Source organism: Danio aesculapii, chromosome 5 (assembly GCF_903798145.1).
Source record: "Danio aesculapii chromosome 5, fDanAes4.1, whole genome shotgun sequence".
NCBI classification, from domain to species: Eukaryota; Metazoa; Chordata; class Actinopteri; order Cypriniformes; family Danionidae; genus Danio; species Danio aesculapii.
In genome coordinates, this window is record NC_079439.1 from 16,282,478 (window position 1) to 16,303,469 (window position 20,992).

The 20,992-nt window shown below is 35.0% G+C and overlaps 1 long non-coding RNA gene across 1 annotated transcript; it reads right to left on the reverse strand.

Annotated features, from left to right (window-relative positions):
* Positions 1-6,842: 6,842 nt before the first annotated feature.
* Positions 6,843-11,364, reverse strand: LOC130228431 (uncharacterized). The gene is made up of 5 exons (XR_008837761.1): positions 11,257-11,364; positions 10,564-10,630; positions 10,214-10,311; positions 10,035-10,127; positions 6,843-6,932 (listed from the first exon to the last, which is right to left on the reverse strand). It is a non-coding gene; the product is annotated as an uncharacterized LOC130228431 (long non-coding RNA).
* Between the last annotated feature and the right edge of the window lie 9,628 nt (positions 11,365-20,992).

Consider the following 20,992-nt stretch of genomic DNA (forward strand, 5'->3'; position numbering starts at 1 on the left):
GAGTGTGTGATTCAGCCTGACTAAAGTAATTTTTATTCAGCAATTAAATTTTTAAAAACCAATTAAGCAAGGTAAAAGGAAACTAAAGTAAATAAGTAATAATATTACTTATATTTAAAAGTAATATATTATTTTACTCGTTACTCAATACAATAATATTACGAAAAAAGTAATATTATTGCGTAACGCGCGCTACCCCCAACACTGCGTATTTACTTTTGAACCCAAAATCATTCAAATTCTGACTTTGCTACTTTTTAGTTACTTTTAGCTTCTTTTTAAACTTTTGACCAGACATGACACCACCTTCTCCCAAAAGACAATAAGGCAATGTACAAGAGGCATTATTGTAGAAAACATACATATATATCTCAGCATTTCTTCAGATTTGAACAAAAAAGTCAGAATTCGCCAGGGCTATAAATAATTCCGGGCTTGACTGTATATGCATAAAATATGAACTCTTTATTGAAGACTCCCAACTCATTCTTCAATGTCCTCTGTGAAAATGGGAATCAACGAAAACTCGTTTAGTCTCTTTGCATTTAAATAGACAGTTCCTGCAGGGCCAATCAGCATTAAATAAATCACCACCCCAATCAATGATCCCTAATTACTGGAATCAATATCAGAAAGGGTCAGCGAGGGTTGCATTAGATGAAAATACATAGTAGTGACCGAATGAATGTTTACAATAAATACTCACGATTTCCCTGGAAATACTCTTTAACCTATTAATTCTTGTTCCAGGGAGAAAGGGATTTCATTAAGGCTTTTCAGCTCTGAACGGTTAATGTGCCTTATTAGTGTGAGCACTGCGAGCCTATAAATCCTGATACCTGCAGTTTCGCAAGGGACACCAGCTCTGTTACAGCATCTCGCTTTATTCCGAATGACTTTCCTGTGTACCAAATGCTATGAAACTGGATTTTCACCAAGTAATACCTTTGCTTATTTGCTTAAAAAATAATAATAGCGTAATATTTTTTGTATTTTACTTACATTTTTGATTAGTGCATAACAACTACCCCCTGAATATACACAATTGCTTACGGGGCAGGCACTGTGACATAGGGGAGAGGCTTTATGGGAGCAATATTGTAACGAAAGAAGTATTAAAGACATTCATTCATTCATTTATTTATTTTCATCCACTTTTCTGGGACCGGGTTGTGGGGCCAGCAGTCTCAAGCAAGAACCCCAGACTTTCCTCTCCCCAGACACTTTCTCCAGCTCCTCCGGGGGATCCTGAGTCGTTCCCAGAGAGTGTGCCCTGTTACTTCCCCGAGGCCTCCTCTTGGTGTGACATGCCTGGAACACCTCCCTAGGTAGGCGTCCAGGAGGCAACCGAAACAGATATCCAAGCCACCTCAGCTGACTTCTCTTAACGTGGAGGAGCAGTGGTTCTACTTCGAGCTCCTCCCGAGTGACAGAGCTCCTCACCCTATCTATAAAGGTGTGCCCTGCCACCCTGCGAAGGAAACTCATTTTGGCCGCTTGTATCCGAGATTTTGTCCTTTCGATCATGACCCAAAGCTCATGACCAGAGGTGAGAGTAGGAACGTAGATTGACCAGTAAATCGAGAGCTTTGCCTTTCGGCTCAGCTCCTTCTTCACCACAACGGACCGGTACATCGACTGCATTATTGCTGTGACTGCACCAATCCGCCTGTCAATCTCACGTTCCATCCTTCCCTCACTCGTGAACTAAACCCCAAGGTACTTGAACTCCTCCACCTGGGGTAAGGACTTTCCTCCAACCTGGAGATGGCAAATCACCTTTTTCCGGTGGAGCACTATGGCCAGGACTTGAAGGTGCTGATTCTCATCCTAGTCAGAGCCAAGTATTAAAGTGAAATGAAATTAATATTATGTCATCATTTACTCAAATCCCACCTCTTCCAAACCTGTTTGAGTTTGTTCTATCAAACTAAAATATTTTGAAGTCTGTAGCGAAGTACGTTTTTGGATGTCTGTGGTTGCTTTTTTTCCCCAACATGCTTCAGAATGTCTTGTTTTGTGTTCAATAGAAGAAGAAAAATAATAAAAGTTTAGAACCGCTTGAGTGTGAGGAAACGGTAAGGATATTTAGCAATTTTTGGGCTGAACTCTCTCTTTGACAGAGCAGATGTTGAATTAAGACTGATAACTTTTACAGATGTGGCACAGTGACTTAGTGGTTAGCACTGTCACCTCACAGCAAGAAGGTCGCTGGTTCAAGGCCCATTTGGGCCAGTTGACATTTCTGTGTGGAGTGTGCATGTTCGCCCCGTGTTTGCGTGGGTTTCCTCTGGGAACACAGTTCCAGTAGTGTATGAGTGTGTGTATGGGTGTTTCCCAGTACTGCGTTGCAGCTAGAAGGGCATCCGCTGCTTAACACATGCTGGAATAGTTGACGGTTCATTCTGCTGTGGCGACCCCTGATAAATAGGGTACTAAGCCGAAGGAAAAAGGATCAATGAACCATTACAGAATCCAAGTGTCTCCTTTTCGTCATAAATTCTGACCATTAAATCAAGACAAATAAAATCAAAAAGACTAGTGTCAAGTCATATTTAATACAAGTTATAATACAAGAGTGCACACGACATGTATCCCTGCATACCACTTAGACAATGTAGACATGCATATTGTGTGCATACGACAGTACGCCGTGTGCAAGATGTACGAACATTACCATTGGAACAAATTTAGCATGTTCAAAATCTAGTGTGACGATGACTATTTACTTGCATTTTCATCAAGTTGTTAGAGTTGCTGACTGTAGTATTGGTTACCTAGTAAACCAACAGTAAACAAGGCAAGCATGAAGACAGCTGATTAGTCTGAGTTTAGTCAGCAAATTAGTTTCCATCTCCCGTTATTAAGTCCAAAACCATCTCAAAGGTAACTAATTTTTGGTAACACTTTATTATTACACAGTATGAATCATTTATTAAGCATTAGCAAATAATGAATTCATTATCTGTTAAGCATTAACTCTACATTAACATATGTTAGTAAGGAGTTTATAAATGCAGATACAAACGCTCTATTCTTGACTTATACGTAGGGCCAGACAGAATCTGCGGACATTTTTTGCTATTTCTACGGAGAATTTTGTTAAAAATCTGCGAATTTATGCGGAATGATTTTAGGAGTATTGTAACAAAAAACTTAATATCTGAAATAAAAAAAATACCTTTTAACTGTTATTTAATATTTACAATGCAAATCCAATTAGATCCACTTATTTGGTAAACAGAGCAAGTCTCTTATATAATATATCTACTAAAAGACAGAAAATATTACTTTACAAACTGTATTGTAAATAAATCATATGAACATTTTTATATTAGTCAATAATATTACTCAAATTAATTTAAAAACTAAATAAATATAAATTTATACACATTTACACAAGTCAATAAATAGACTCCATGACGGGCTAAAAATCTGCGGATTTCTGTACGCGCAGATTCTGTGTGGCCCTACTTATAAGCACATACCTACCACTAGGTATTGTACACAGTCATTCCTACTCTCGATTTCAAGTCAAAATCCAAAACAGTGAATCTAAATCACTGTATAGGTAAAACTTGCATCAAGAATGAGCAGACTGCTGACCTGACCTTATTCCTAGCACTCTTTCTTATCAACAAATTATTAAGGGTTCATAAATCAACACATCATCTTATCGGAAAGGCATATCTGCATAATTTTCTGATAATGTCAGATAATATCATGCATCCCAATCCACAGCTATTGCCTGTTCCACTGTGAATGCGTTTGGCACCAATGGGACATCTGCTTGGTTGAAGTTTGGCCCTGGGCTGTTAAAAAAATATGGGTTTGTGCTCTGGGTCGCTCTGTCGGTTTGTATTTCCTTTTGCTTTATCTTTGAACCACAGACTTGGGTCGAGATGTAGACGCTTGTGATATGTTTTTGAAGGTTCTGCTTTACTTTCATGAGCTCTTTTTGAGGGTTCAGATTCTGTTTCAAGGTATAGTTCAATCAACTGTAGAAAGAAACCATCCGCAGAAATCAACCTCGTGTTGTCTGAAACCATTTGAGTAGTTCTCATGCAACCTCAAGCAATTAGTGACCATTATAATTATACAATTATACCATCATTATAATTATAAGTCTTATAAAACAAATATTTGTTTTCTCACTGAGAAAGGCTAAAAATATTCCTCTCGTCTGAGCTATGAAAGTTTATTTCTGCTTATTTACAGGTCCCATAAAATTAAAATAAAATGTTTTATATGTTAGTATCAGTATTGTTCGTTGTTAGGATATCTATAAGCTAGTGTGAGATAAAACAGTGGCAGAATTTGCATTTAGAAAATATAAAACTGATACTAACATGTAAAGCTTGTAGTTTGTCACTTTCCCCTGGATCAACGGTTTTATTCACATGTTCCATGTATTTCTTAATTTATTTTTGCTATTTTGTTGCCCTCTAAAGTTTTGTACCAGTTATATATATATTGAATAAAGGTGCAGTAAGCAATCTGCCAAAATGCTAACCGGTTAGCATATTATCTTTGGATGGCAGGGGAGGGACTGGGTTTTAAAGCCACGCCTCTTGAAATTGCGACATGACAGCAGACAACCCACTAGTTCATATCATTCACCAGTTAGAAATGAAGTTAATGGTTGGCCGGCGGCGTGCAGGAATTAAACTTATTACTAAGCCATACTTACATGCTATTTCAGACTCAATATTCAGAGTAGCGTGGTAAACAGTATAGGCGAGGCTGTCATTGTTCGAAAATGAACCAATGTGAATATAAAACCAACTTCACCTCAGTAAAGTAGGGTAGGCGGAATAGCGCTATTTACTGATGTTTTGTTGTTAAACTAAATAAAATCTGCATTATCGATGTTGTAAAAGGTCCCTTATGAAACTGAAATAGTCACATCAATTTTTCGCCGGAAGATTTCAGTGGCTGAACAACACTTCTGTGCATATAACCTATACATAACAACAACATCTATATAAGCCTTGCGTGACTAAAATAGTTTTAAAACAGAACATTACCTGTCTAAGGGAAAATACTTCAGCCATGGTGTCGTCCTTCCTCCAGCGTGCAAAAGTAACTCCAATATTGATTCAGGATTTTTAAGTTTTGATTTAGCATTTGATTTTACTGCGACTGTCTCGTGTGCACGTGAACTCGCAGGCATGCACGCGCCAATGGTGGATATGCGTTAACAGAGATGCGCAGAAGCCCAAATCTACATTTGTTGACAGTTTGGGCTACTTATCGGAATTCTGGGAAATGTCAGCCCGACAATATTTAATTGGATGAACCTTTTTTAATTTTATGCCATTCCCAGAATATAAAAACACTTATAAATACATTTAGATCATTTACTTTAATCATTATTATTGGACTGTCAAGACTTTCAACCAGCACAACAAAAATGTTTCTGCAGACAATCCCCTACTGCACCTTTACGTAGATTCCTTTGTGTTATAATGCAGTTGCATGCCGTTACACTAGAGTTAGAGCATGCGAAATTCTGTTGTACGACGGATCTTAAACAAGATGATTAGACATTGGAAAAGCGAGCGATTGGTCCATTTAAAAAAAAAATTTAACAAAGAGGTCATGTTTTGATTTTCGATTGGTCTCACGCAATCACGTGATGCGATTTCACAGGTCAGAGTTCACCAAGCTTGAACTTTCCAACGCAGTGAACTGCGAAACTTGCTTGCATTTCCAGTCTGTTTGTGTGACTGCACCTTAATAGCCCAAGCTGCAGCGCTTCGAAGGTGGGGAGTCTAGATGCCGAGTGTGCCCTTTTGTGTTCAGCCTTAGTTTTGTTGTGATTCCATCCCACACTTTGTTATTATTTTGTTTGTTTATCTTAATAAATCCGCTAGACCCGATCTGTTTGTGTTTTTTGCTCATTTGTCTTATGGCTGTGTCTGTAACATCACGTCACCTCATACTTCAGTTTCTTGTCAAATCATGACCAATCAAATGCTCTCTACTATCTGACATGCCCTGCCCCCTTCAAGATGCTTTTCATTTGCGCTTGAGCTCAACCACTCTCACTGGCAGAGCTGTGAAAAAAACTAAACACTATAGGCTGTTTTTTAAAGGGGAGGGGCTACACTCATTATCATATCATCTAAATTTTGTAAAATTCATATTATTATTATTATTATTATTATTTAAACTAGTTACTTTAAAAATGAAAAATAAAAGTTATTAATTTTAAAGTTTTTACATTTTTGCAAAATTGAACACTGACAAATTTACAATTGAAACGTTTTATGACACACTACACTGTAAAAATTAAAGGTTCCTGGAGGCACTTTTTGGGGGTTTTCACATTGCCACACCGGCGGAACCCTCTAAAGAACCTCTAGGGACCATTTCAAAAAAGGGCAGTTCTTTGAGGAACTTCAAGGGTTCCTGGAAGAACCCTCTTATTAACACTGTAAAAATGAAAGGTTCATGGAGGCACTTTTTGGGGTTCTTCAAATTGCCACGCCGGCGGAACCCTCTAAAGAACCTCTAGGCACTATTTCAAAAGGAGCAGTTCTCTGAGGAACCCTCTTATTAAGAATGACCAGGAACCACCTTGAGTGCTTTGAAGCACCATTTTATTTTTTAATGCTTGTTTTTCCTATCTCTCTTAATTTATGGTTTGTGCAAACATGTTTAATCACAAATTCAATAGACATCTATCTATCTATCTATCTATCTATCTATCTATCTTTATCTATACATGTTTATAGATTTTTAAAAAATACAATTGCATTTTTCTTAAATAATTACTTTTATTAATCAATATACATCACAATTACCTTCACATAATATGATTAATAATGTAATATACATTTTAATGCAAATAATCAAATTTAAATAATGTCTAGCAATAACAGTCAGCAACATCTTTAGCTGTCCACTGCTTCACATTGGAGGTGTCCCTATAAAAGTAAATTAAAAAGTAGTTAACCTGAGAAGTTATGAAAACAAAAGAAATTCACAATATTCCCAGAGCCATTTTTTTTACTTATCAAGACATATACACAAAAGATATGCAGAACATTTCTGAATAACAAAAGGAAACATCAATAAAGTTAGGAATTGTCTTAATTTATATAAAAGGATTTTTTTCACTGCTTGCAGAGTGCCCATATACATCAATAAAGGCAAAATTCATAGAATGTAAACCTCTCAAATATCTGAGCACAAGCAGAAATAAGACAACACAAAAGCTGTCTGAAACCACTCCCTCCTTGGTGCACCCCACATATTTTCCCACTCATTCACACAGATAATGCACTATAATTTTGAGTGTAGTGCATTTGCGATAGTTATTTTATTCAGGTTGTAGTTATTAGCTTTTTTTTTTTAATTAACCATTAGTTGATTAAAAACACATTAAATAAAGAGAAAATTAAATGAGTTAAAAATTTAAATCAACTATGCATGAAGGTCAAATATTGTTTTTGGACAATTTAAGTGGCCTTTGAAATACAGAAATTAATATTACAGGGCTCAACAATAAGTTTTTTCAATAATACAATGTAAAAACATGTATATACAGTACTTAATAAGTGCATTGTACCATATTATTAATTTAACTTTAAGTACTGTGGTTAAGGTGCCTTAATATAAAGTTGGTCTTGTTTTTTAAAATATATAAATGAAAGTAAAGCAGTCTGTCAAGTTTACGTTATTTTGCGAATTGTTTTCTACTTTAATGAAAATATATATTACAAACTCGATTAATGTAACCATTTTGAAGAAAATGCCATGTTTTACTGTAGTTTTTAGAGCTAGGGTGCAGCTATTTTGGAATGTCGCTGTGTCACCGGGTTGATTCCATTCCCTCAACTGAACTGATGTCGTGGAAGTAATGGACTGAACATGAAGACTGAAAAGCCTAATTTAACACAATGCGTGAAGTTGTGGACATGCATCGCAGAGCTGGTACAAATACAAGGAACACACTTGTGTTTAAAATCTAATTTTTTAAAAAATGTTTACTATTTTTCTTTTTTTTTTTTAAATACTGTTCATTTGATGTGCTTTGGTCTACTCTCTCACACTGGTGCAGCGCTGCCTGGCACGGTGATTTACATTCAGACTAATGCAACGATTACAATAATCTTTCAACATTAAATATGAAGCACGAGAAAAACCTGTGATGTGAAAAACGGCACCGATCTTAGTTTGGTTTGAACATGAACAGAAGTGAGGGGCTATATAGTGAAAAGTGAAAGTACCCGCCTCCATTACGTCAGGTACCAGATCTTGTTAAAGACATTGAGGGCAGTCAGGCATCGTAAAACAGAGAGTGGACCAAAGCACATCAATTGATCGATAATAAAAGAAAATTTTAAAAATGTATTTTTATGTTTCGGACATACAGTTGAAGTCAGAATTATTAGCTCCATTGAATTATTAGCACCCTTGTTTATTTTTTTCCCTAATTTCCATTTTTTTTAACACATTTCTAAACATAATAGTTTTAGTAACTCATTTCTAATAACTGTTTTATTTTATCTTTGCCATGATGAGAGTAAATAATATTTTACTAGATATTTTTCAGAACACTAGTATTCAGCTTAAAGTGACATTTAAAGGCTTAACTAGGTTAATTAGGTTAACTAGGCAGGTTAGGGTAATTAGGCAAGTTACTGTATAACGATGGTTTGTTCTGTAAACTATCAAAAAATATAACTTAAAAGGGCTAATAATTTTGACCTTAAAATGGCTTTAAAAAAAATTAAAAACAGCTTTTATTCTAGCTGAAATAAAACTTTCTCCAGAAGAAAAAATAGTATCAGACATACTGTGAAAATTTCCTTCCTCTGCTAAACATCATTTGGAAAATATTTAAAAAAAAGAAAAAAAAATTCAAAGGGGGGTTAATAATTCTGACTTTAACTGTAAATGTAATGCTTGTATTTGCACCAGCTCTGTGATGCACATCCAAAACTTTATGCATTGTGTTAAATTAGGCTTTCTAGTGTCCGTGTTCAGTCCATTACTTCCACTGTATCTGTTCAGCTGAGGGAACGGAACCAACCTTGTGACGTCAGACAGTGATATTCCAAAATAGCTGCACCCTAGCTCTAAAAATATAAACTATTGTAAAACATGCTCTTTTCTTCAATAATGGTTACATTAATCGAGTTTGTTTATTATATTTTCACTAAACTGGACATCAATTTACAAATGAATGTAAACTTGACTGAGTGCTTCACTTCCACTTTAAAGGGACAGTTCACCCAAAAAATTTAATTCTGTCATCATTTACTCAACCTTCACTTGTTGCAATCCTGTTTAAGTTTCTTTCATCTGTTAAACTGAAAACAGAAAACCTATAACCACAATCCATACTTTTGTTATACTGGTTATAATTTATTTTTAACGGTTAAAAATGCTCAGCTTTAATCAAAATATAATGTTTTGCACTCAACTAAAGAAAGAAAATCAAACAGGTTTGGAACATATTAGAGGTGGGTAAATGATGACAAAATTTTTATTTACTTTAAACCATGTTTATTTGTGAGGTGGTATTAACTAACTCACTACTTTGTTAAAAAACTTTAATTTGGTGGACACTTTATAAATATTATTTTAATTGAACAACTATTAATTTTAAATGTATTACCCAAGCATTATGTTGCTTTATCTAATAATAAATGTAATTTAATTAAATTCAAGTTCACATACTGTAGTTATTTTGCTTTAGTCAGGTTTCAGTAAGACATTAAGATTAGGATTATTAGTGCATTAAGATTGTTGTCTGTTCATTTACAATACTTGCTTTAGGTGCAAGTGGCCTGACGTTTAGAAGACCGAACTTAAAAAAAAAAAAAAAGTATTTTCACTTATTTACCATTTTTCTGGTTTGATTTTTAATAGATTTTTTTCTAGAACACATAGTAAATTAAATTCTTGATCTAATAATGCGAGGAACAGACAGTTTCTATGAAGTTAGCCAGATATGCATTACTGTGATTAAAGTGGGACGAGCAAAAGTCTACATGACTAAAATGTGGATTTTCACTAACTAGTCAAAGCATCCTGAAGATGTTGTCCGACAGGAATTCAGCTCCAGTACTGCTGTGGTGCAGCCCATCAGCATGGGCAAGCCTAGGACGATCCTAGAAAAGATTCCAATTGTTAATAAAGAGCAAATTCTTCACACCATGTTAATAGCCATTCATTCAGAGCAAAAAGTCTGCTGAACCTTTCATGTCCACAGCAGTAAGTAGAAAGCTGTCCAGAAATGATGATCTGCATTGCAAGTGAAGTGCATCGGACCGTTTTAACCTGGCCCTCTGCTACCTGGATTTGATACAGCAAACTTTAAATTTCTAGTCTATATCTGTCACAATGACTTACACCTAATATGGATACATCAGAAACAAGCAAATGAGAAAATAAGTGAGTGATTTTAGACCCTTAAAAGGTTAAAAGTTTAATGTCATTAGTTCAGTGTTACCCAGCTGGATAATGATTATCAAATAATATTGTTTGTTAAATGAAGTATTTTTACATTTATTTCCAATTCAGTTAGTTACTTAAAAAAATACTTACATTTGAGGTGACTCAAACGGCTGTTTGAGAGAGAATACTGAACAATTTCAGGGTTTATGTGGAGGTTCTGAGAAGGAAAAAGGCAGGCTTTATGTACATTATTTGTGTGAATGAATAAAAAATATATTGAAGTACATGACACAATTTGTCACACAGGTAACTGTTTAAGAAACGCAAATAATAACAAATGCGTAATATTACTCACAAACAATAAAAGGAAAGAATATTAGATAGCATCGCGGCTAGAAAATAATATAAGCAACCCTGCTCAAGACACTTGCTACACACTGTTTATGTAAGGGAAGACAATAAATAAATAAACATATTTGTGGGTAAAGCCGTCTAATAAGTACGAATGTATAACGTTATCTGTTTAATTTGAAATTAACGGTCGCTTGCAATGGCTTTCATGGAAGCTTCGTGTTCAATGACAATAAAATATTTCGACATAAATCAATATTTTACATCAAATTATTTATATTTGTGTGAGGTAGACGTGTAATTTGAGTGATTATGTATATCCAGCCGATTGTTATTATCGCAAAATAATAATGTTTACCCAATCTTATACAACAGCAATCGCTTCGCGAGACGTTCCTAAAACAGGTTACACGACATAATGATGCGTGTAAGTGTAGATATTTGTGTGCAAATCGTATCTAATTTGTATATTTATTTTGCCAACTTACTCACCTTCCGTGTGTTAGAGATGACAGCCGTCATGAAATGGAGGAAAGGAGCCGTTACAACTCGCTATTTGAAAACGCTCCTGCGACCTGCGCGTGCACGATGATGCGCGTCCGCGTCATGTTTATATTATTTTGTTAGTTCCGGTTAATTTTTATTTATTTATTTTGGCAACACAATTAATTCCATTCCATTAATCCAAGAAACAGATGAAAAAAAAAACATTTAATTTAGAAAAATAAAAATGTACAAAATACTGCATTCATTAGCAAGTTATCTTTGTTGGTTTATCAAAACAAACTGGAGGAATACTTTTTATTAATAACCCAGAGCCCATAGCCTATATACTTAAGTTTAGTTATATCTTAAATATTTTTCATGAGTGGATTTTTGAAGAACTGTGCTATAATAGTTCTATTTTTATAAAAATAACAACAATAATAATAGCTTAATATTTATTATTATTATTGTTAATATTATTATTGCAGCAGTTGTTGTTGTTATTATTATTGTTTTAAATGACAGACAAATTGACAGAAAATTGAATTAGCCCCCTATAATAATTATCATTTTCATAATTGTACAAGCCTGTGCATGTTTTTGTCTCTTTTTTCCTCTGTTGTGGCTCATTTGTATTTTATTCTCCAAAATTACTTTTACATTTTCACATTTTTTCACAATTTCCCAGTCAGTCTCCTAACTGCAATCAAGTCAACATTTAGACTCTTATCAATGATATTCTTGTGTTCACAGTGAGTGCCACACAAAAAAGAAAAACAAACACCAAATTTCATATCATTCTAAAAGCACAAATAACTAAGTACATATTAAGTAAATTAACATCCATCTCATTTTCTGGTCTCCACAATTGTCTATTTAATTGTAACAAAAAAAAAATCTTTTGGTTCCTTTAAGTGCTAGCTTTTAGAGGAGAGATCCACCAGGAACCATTATATAAGTTCATAGATCTTTCAGTAACTCTTTTTTGAAAATTGAGTTCCTCCAATAACTTTCAAAGTGCTTCGAGGTCTTAGTGTAAGGAAACAGTGACTCCAGAACCTCAGTATTGACAAAAAAGTGCTTGTAGGATCCCAGTTACTGCAAAAGGGTCCTGCAAGCACTGCAAAGACTGTCAGTGGTTCCTCAAGGAACCCCTTTTTGAGAGAAAGAGCTTTGAGGCACTTAAAATACATGTTGAAGTTCCTTGAGTACTCAACAGAGTACTTGAAGCACCTTTACTTTTTACAGTGTATTGTTTTGAATAATAAGTTGCTTTTAATTCTAGCATTTTTAAACATTTGATTTTGTGGCATGTTTTATAGCTTTAGTAAATGTGAGAATATTTTTTTGTGGCATACATTGGCCCACATTAACCTTTGATTTGGCCCGCCATCCCATCTTAAAAGAGATGGAGAAGGTTGGAATGACTTTGACAAAAATCGTCAATTTGAATTTTGAATTTAACGTTTTATTGCTGAGCTACAAAAAAGGCAACTGAAATTGAATAATTCAATTAAATATTGTAAATGAATCAAACTTTTAAAATGTAAATACTGTTACTTTACGTACAGTACATCTGACATCTATGAGCATATCAAGGTAAATGCAGTTGCAGCTTGACTAGTGTATTCAGCATTGATCTCCATTGTGTTATAAATGGAATTGTTTCTGTTTTTACAGTAAGAAGTTCATTATAAATTGTTAAAAATGATGCATCTTGTGTGTGTGCATTGTGCAAGTCGCGTGCCTCCATTAGAACTGACAAACTTACAGCCTAAGCTTATTGACATTGCTTCCAAGGTGCGCACTCAGCACCCACATTTGTATAAACTATAGCGCTTCATACCAAATCTTTTTTTGTTTGTTTTTTAATCGATATTGACAATGGTGTTCGGTCAATAAATATCAATACCGATTTTATCACCCAGATTAAGACTATAAGCCTTAAGACTATAAGACAATAAGCCTATTACACCTGGTGCTAGCAACCTGTAACATTTGTCATTTTATTAGGTTTTTTTTTTTTTTTTTTTTCTTTTCGGCTTAGTCCCTTTATTATTTAGGGGTTGCCACAGCGGAATGAACCGCCGACTTATCCAGCATATGTTTTACACAGCGGATGCCCTTCCAACTGCAACTCATCACTGGGAAATAATAATAATAATTATTAATTTTTTCGCCATCTTTATCCAGTTATTCTCTGGTGTTTTGTATCTAATGTACTTAATCTGATATTTATGTGATTATTTCATTTTTTTTTTGCTTTGTTTTGTTAATTAAGTAAATGAATGAGAGGTTATGGGATGGGATTAACAATGGACAATATATTACCTCTCTCAACATTTAATTTGTGTTGTCATACAAAAGAACAATAAAAAGATAAAAAAAAACTTTGTGAAGCTCGCCTATAGCGTTCACTTGAGCGAGGCTGAATAAATGATGACAGAACTATATATTTTTTACTCTTCCCGACTAGATTGATTTTGTTATTTAAAATGACTGCAATTTTCTTCTGCCTGTTCTGGTCTTTTATACAAGACTTCATATGTTCCACATAACTACTGTAATCCCACACCCTCTTTTATCTATATCATTTCCCCCTGATTTTCATTCAAATATTCATTGTGCTATTCAGACAATCTTTGTCGAGATTTATCATATGCTACAAGTTGTGACTGTGAAAATCCATTTGTTGTTCACGGCCTTCCTGTTTTTGTTCTTTTTTCTTAACATCTCTCTGATTTACAAATCTCTGGCTAGGCTACGTGTTGTATTCTTGCACGCTGATGCTTAACAGCTGCTACATGAATATGTAATATTTCACACATGTCTGTTTCTTAGGGGGAAATTAGAGCCTTAGTGGGAATAATGGCTTAATTATGTGTTGTGAGCCTGGGTCAATACCTGCACGACAGAAAATGTTTGTTTGTTAGTCTTGGGTTGTTTTGTTGCTTTTTCTAAGGTGTTTGGTGCCACATTTTAACAAAAAGGAATAAAATTAATAATAAAAAATGCACTCAATGTGGATTTTAAAAGGAAAGAATGTTTAGAAGCTATCTTAAACATCAGTATCAGAGCTATTAAAGGCATTTTTTTTAGCTGACTGTTTTAAATGAAATGTATAATTTGACAGGACACACAAATTAGCTTCTGTATAAAAATAAAGCATCAATGCGTAATGTATACAACGCAAGCATTTTATAAGGTAAGTCAAAGAGATATGTTCAAAATGTGCTGTCCAATGTGTTTTCATTTTGTCTGATGCGGTTTCCTTCGATGCCTTTTCGTCTCATGCTGTTTCATCTGATTCAATTTGATTGATGTCTTTATGTCTGAGGTCTTTTCTCTCAATGAATTTTGTCTGATGTCATTTTATGACGTTGTTTGGTCCTGTATCATTCTGTCAGATTACTTTTTTCTGAATATATTTTTGTCTGATGCTATTTCATCTGATGCCATTTTTATTGATGTCTTTTTGTCTGATTCTTTTTCTCCCAATGCCTTTTTTGTCTAATGAGAATACATCTGATGTCATTTGGTCCCATATTATTTTATCTGATTATGTTTTTTTGAAACCATTTTTATTTCATCATTTTGTCTGAGGCTGTTTTGGTGTTTCATCTGATGCTTTTTTTTTGTCCAATGGTGCTTTTTGTTTGATGTTATTTCATCCAATACCATTTATTTTGATGCAATATTTATGCAGTTTTGTTTGATGCCGTTTCATTCGTTGCCATTTTTTGTCTGATACATTTTGTCAGATGCCATTTTGTCTGATGCCATTTGTCTGATGCTATTCAGTGTCTTTTGTCTGATGTCATTTGTCTGATGTCCTTTTGTCTGCATGGTTTTTTGTCTGATGCAATGCTGTTTCATTTGATGTCTTTTTGTCTGATGCTATTTCATTCAGTGCCTTCTTTCTAATTTCAACACTTTATTCTGATGCCATATTTATGCAGTTTGTTTGATCCCGTTTCATTGGTTGTCATTTTTGTCAGAACCATTTGTCAGATGCCATTTTGTCTGCATGATTTTTTTTGTCTGATGCTGTTCACTCAGTTTCTTTTGTCTGATGCTATTTCATCTGATTCCCTTTTGTCTGCATGGCTTTTTTTCTGATGCCATTTTGTCCAATGTCTTCTGTCTGATGTCAATACTGTTTATTCTAATGCCATATTTCTGCAGTTTTGTTTAATGCTTCATCTATTGCCATTTTTGTCTGATACATTTTGTCAGATGTCATTTTGGTCGGCATGGCTTTTTGGTATGATGTCATTTTGTCGGCATGGCTTTTTGTCTGATGCCATTTCGCCTGCTGCTCTGTTGGAATGGCTTTTTCTCTGATGCCATTTCATCTAATGCTCTTTTTCAGCATGGCTTTTTGTCTGATTCCATTTCGCCTGATGGCCTTTTGTCTGCATGGCTTTTTGTCTGATGCAGTTTGGTACAATGCTGTTTCATCTAATGTCTTTGTCTGATGCTGTTTCATCTGACGGCATTTTTATTGATGCCTTTTTGTCTGTTTCCTTTTCTCCTAATGCCTTTTTCTGATGTGAATTTATCTGAGGTAATTTGGTCCAGTATTGTTTGTCTGATTACTTTTTTCCTGAAACCATTTTATTCTTTTTGACCAATGCCATTTCATGTCATCCAATATTATTTATTCTGGTACCATATTTTTGCAGTTTTGTCTGATGCCATTTTGTCTGCAAGGATTTTTGTCTGATGCAGTCTCTTCCAGTGCTGTTTCATCTGATGTCTTTTTGTCTGATGCTATTTCATTCAATGCCTTCTGTCTGATGTCAGTAGTATTTATTGTGATGCCATATTTATGCAGTTTTGTTTGATGCCGTTTCTTCGGTTGTCATTTTTGTCTGATACACTTTGTAAGATGCCATTTTGTCTGCTTGGCTTTTTGTCTGATGCTGTTCATTCAGTGTCTTTTGTCTGATGCTCTTTTGTCTGCATGGCTTTTTGTCTGATGCAGTTCCATCCAGTGGTGTTTCATCTGATGTATTTTTGTCTGATGCTATTTCATTCAATGCCTTCTGTCTGATGTCAATACTATTTATAGTGAAGGCATATTTATGCAGTTTTGTTTGATGCCATTTCATCGGTTGCCATTTTTGTCTGATACATTTTGTCATATGTAATTTTCTCGGACTTTTTGTCTGATGCTCTTCATTCAGTGTCTTTTGTCTGATGCCATTTCATCTGATTCTCTTTTGTCTCCATGGCCTTTTGTCTTATACTGTTCATTCAGTGTCTTTTGTCTGATGCCATTTCGTCTGATTCTCTTTTGTCTGCATGGCCTTTTGTCTTATACTGTTCATTCAATGTCTTTTGTCTGATGCCATTTCGTCTGATGCCCTTTTGTCAGCATGGCTTTTGGTCCAATGCCATTTCATCTGATGTCTTGTGGTTTGATGCTGTTTTATCTGATGTCATTTTTATTGCTGAATTTTTTGTCTGATCCCTTTTCTCCCAATGCCATCTGATGAGAATTTGTTTGGTCCAATATAGTTTTGTCTGATTCCTTTTTTTTAAACCAATGCCATTTCACTTTTCGTCTGATGCTGTTTTGTCCCGTGGTGTTTCATATGATTCTTTTTCTTATTTTTTTAAATAATTTTGTCCAATGGTGCTTTTGTCTGATGCCATTCAGTCTGATGCTATTTTTGTCTGAGACGTTTTGTCAGATGCCATTTTGTCTGCACGGCTTTTTGACTAATGTTTTTCATTCAGTGTCTGTTGTCTGATTTCATTTCGTCTGATACCCTTTTGTCTTTGACTGATGCCTTTTTCAAGTGCCATTTTGTCTGATGCCATTTCATTGATGTCAATTGGTCCAATATTGTTTTGTCTGATTACTTTTTTCTAAAACCATTTTATCCTTTTTGTCCAATGCCATTTCATCTTTTTATCTGATGCAGTTTTGTCCAGTGGTGTTTCATCTGAAGCTTTTTTGTTGGATGCTGTTTTGTCAAATTACATATTTTGCCTTTTGTCATTTCATCTAATACCCTTTATTCTTATGTCATATTTCTGCAGTTTTGTCAGATGGCGTTTCATGTGTTGCAATTTTTGTCTGATACATTTTGTCAGATGCCATTTTTTCTGCAAAACTGATCCAGATGACTTTGTCTGATGCAATGATGCCTGATGTTGTTCATTCAGTGTCTTTTGTCTGATGTTTTTTTGTCTTCATAGCTTTTTGTTTGATGCATTTTCGTCTAATGCTGTTTATTTTTTTCTGATGCTGTTTCATTCAATGCTCTCTGTCTGATGTCATTTCGTCCAATTTTTTTTTTGTCTCATGGCATTTTGTTCAATGCCATTTCATCTGATGCCATTTTATCTGCATGGCTTTTTGTCTGATGTAGTTTGGTCCAATGCTGTTTCATCTAATGTCTTTTCGTGTTACCTTCATGTTCTTATTAATGCCTTTTTGTCTGATTCCTTTTCTCCCAATGCCTTCTTGTCTGATTAGAATTCGTTTGGTCCAATATAGTTTTGTCTGATTATGTTTTTTTTAACCAATGCCATTTTACCTTTTTTGTCTGATGCTGTTTTGTCCCGTGGTGTTTCATATGATTCTTTTTCTTCTTCTTCTTTTTTTTTTATATTGTTTTGTCCAATGGTGCTTTTGTCTGATGCCATTCATTCTGATACCCTTTTTGTCTGATACATTTTGTCAGCTGCCATTTTGTCTGCACGGCTTTTTGACTGATGTTTTTCATTCAGTGTCTGTTATCTGATGCCATTTCATCTGATACTCTTTTGTCTCATGCAGTTCTGTCCAGTGCTGTTTCTTCAGATGTCTGTCATCTGATTGTAATTTTATCCAATGTTTTTTGTCTGATGACATTTTGTCTAATGCCATTTTGATCAATGCCATTTCACCTGATGTCTTTTCATTTGATGACCTTTTGATTGATGCCTTTTTCAAGTGCCATTTTGTCTGATGCCATTTCATTGAAGTCAATTGGTCCAATATTGTTTTGTCTGATTACTTTTTTCTAAAACCATTTTATCCTTTTTGTCCAATGGCATTTCATCTTTTTGTCTGATGCGGTTTTGTCAAATGTTGTTTCATCTGATGCTTTTATGTTGGATGCTGTTCATTTAGTGCCTCCTGTCTGATGTCGTTTCGTCTCATGCCATTTTGTTCAACGCCATTTCATCTGATGCCACTTTTGTCTGATACATTTTGTCAGATGCCGTTTTGTCTGCATGGCTTTTTGTCTGATGTAGTTTGGTCTAATCTAATGTCTTTTGATGTTACCTTCATGTACTTTTTTACCTATTGTGTTCTTTTTCCTTTTCTCCCAATTACTTTTGTCTGATGCGAATTCATCTGATGTCATTTGTTCCAATATTGTTTTGTCTGATTACATTTTTTTTCCCCATTTTATCCTTTTTGGCCAATGCCATTTCATCCTTCTGTCATTTCATCCAATACTGTTTATTCTGATGCCATATTTATGCAGTTTTGTCTGATGCCATTTTGTCCGCATGTTTTTTTCTGATGCTGTTTCATTCAATGCCTTCTGTCTGATGTCATTTCATCCAATGTTTTTTTTTTTTTTGTCTTATGCCATTTTGTTCAATGCCATTTTATCTGATGCCTTTATTTCTAATGACATTTGGTGCAATATTGTTTTGTCTGATAATTATTTTTCTATTTTTCTTTTATCTGATGCCCTTTTGTCCAATGCCATTGCATTTTATTTTGTCTGATACTGTTTTATCCAGAGACTTTTCAGCTGATGCCTTTTTTTTTATGGATGCTGTTTTGTCCAATGATGTTTTTTGTCTGATGCCATTTTGTCTGATGTTAAATCATCCAGTGCTATTAATCTGAATTAGGCTAAACCTTTAGTAAAAATATAAGTAACTGTATTTATTTTTATTGCAGTGTTAGTGTATTGGATATTATAAACCAATTTATTAAATGTCATTCCTCTTTCTGTTGATTTGCTTGAGGTAGGATAGATAAATTGCCCTTCGCTTGTTGTAATCTGTGTTTTTTTGACAAATTGAATTTTTTTTCCTGTTCCGGTCAGGAGGTCCTATAGAGACTGGTGTCGAGGGAATGGCATCACAATAGATCGATACAGCAAAGTGTACTCCATGTGATAGAGTGCAGCAGGGCTCGAGCACAGCGGTGCATGTTGCATTTGTTGCTTGTGCACTTTCTACAACCTAGTGATTAATCGATCAACCCTGTTCTCTATTGCCTGCGTCTGATTACTGCTGGAGAACAGCGAGCGCCGCAGAACTGCTCTTTTATTGTGAGGGAACAGATGGAGGGATGATTCTCAATAAACATCTCACCGGAGTCAGGAGTTCACTACTTGACAACATGACAGAGATGGTTTACAAGTTTCAGTTGTGTGTGTGTGAGGGTGTTATTGTAGCATGCGTGAGGTTTCAAACTCATAGGCGCAAAAAAAAAAGATGGCTGTGTTCCAGAATCTAGTGGGCTGCCTATCTAGTCAGCATTTTAAACATGTAAAATAAGCAGTGGTGTAAAGTAACAAATTACAAATACTCAAACGACTGTAATTGAGTAGTTTTTCCTAGGAATTGAAATTTACTAAGTAGTTATAAAAATGTGTACTTTTATATTCCCTTGAGTACATTTTTAGTGCTGTATCAGTACTTTTACTCCACTACTTTTTTTTTTTCTTGTCTATGGGGATTAAAAAATCAGTCCTGTGATTCCTGTCCAATCAAATCACACATAGAAGGTAAATCGCATCATAATGAACTACCTCAAGACATGGGTGATTTACAATTGCAGCAAACTGTTTGGAAGCACTAAATGTGTCAAAGAAGATGTCCAAAATCTTTACACGCATTGACCCAGAGACTGTTTAGATGCATGTCACTGATGACCCATGTTTACTGTATGATAACCGAAATGGCCTTAAGCACCCAGTAGGCACAGGACGTCAACATGAAATCAGATGTGTATATCGTTGAAGTCAGAATTACTAGCCCCCCCTTTGAATTTTTTTCTTTTTTAAATATTTACTAATGATGTTTAACAGAGCAAGGAAATTTTTACAGTATGTCTGATAATATTTTTTCTTCTGGAGAAAGTCTTATTTGTTTTATTTCGGCTAGAATTAAAGCAGTTTTTAATTTTTTAAACAACATTTTAAGGACAAAATTATTAGCCCCTTTACGCTATATTTTTTTGCGATAGTCCACAGAACAAACCATCCTTTATACATATATTGGCTGCCAGTTGCTGCCCGCATCAAATTCAAAGCTCTGATGTTTGCTTACAAAGTGACCTCTAGCTTTGCTCCTTCGTATCCGCTCTCACTTCTGCAGATATATGTGCCCTCAAGAAACTTGCGTTCTGTGAATGAACGTCGCCTCGTTGTTCCATCCCAAAGAGGGAAGAAATCACTTTCCCGAACTCTCACATTCAATCTGCCCAGTTGGTGGAATGAACTCCCTAACTACATCAGAACAGCAGAGTCACTTGCTGTCTTCAAGAAACGACTAAAAACTCAACTATTTAGTCTCCACTTTCCTTCCTAATCTTAACTGCCTCTCTGGCTATACCACTAACTCTCTCTCTCTCTCTCTCTCTCTCTCTCTCTCTCTCTCTCTCTCTCTCTCTCTCTCTCTCTCTCTCTCTCTCTCTCTCTCTCTCAAAAAAAAAAAAAAAAACATTACTAATGCTTTTCTTCTTAGACTTTACACACCTGAAACTTGTCTATAG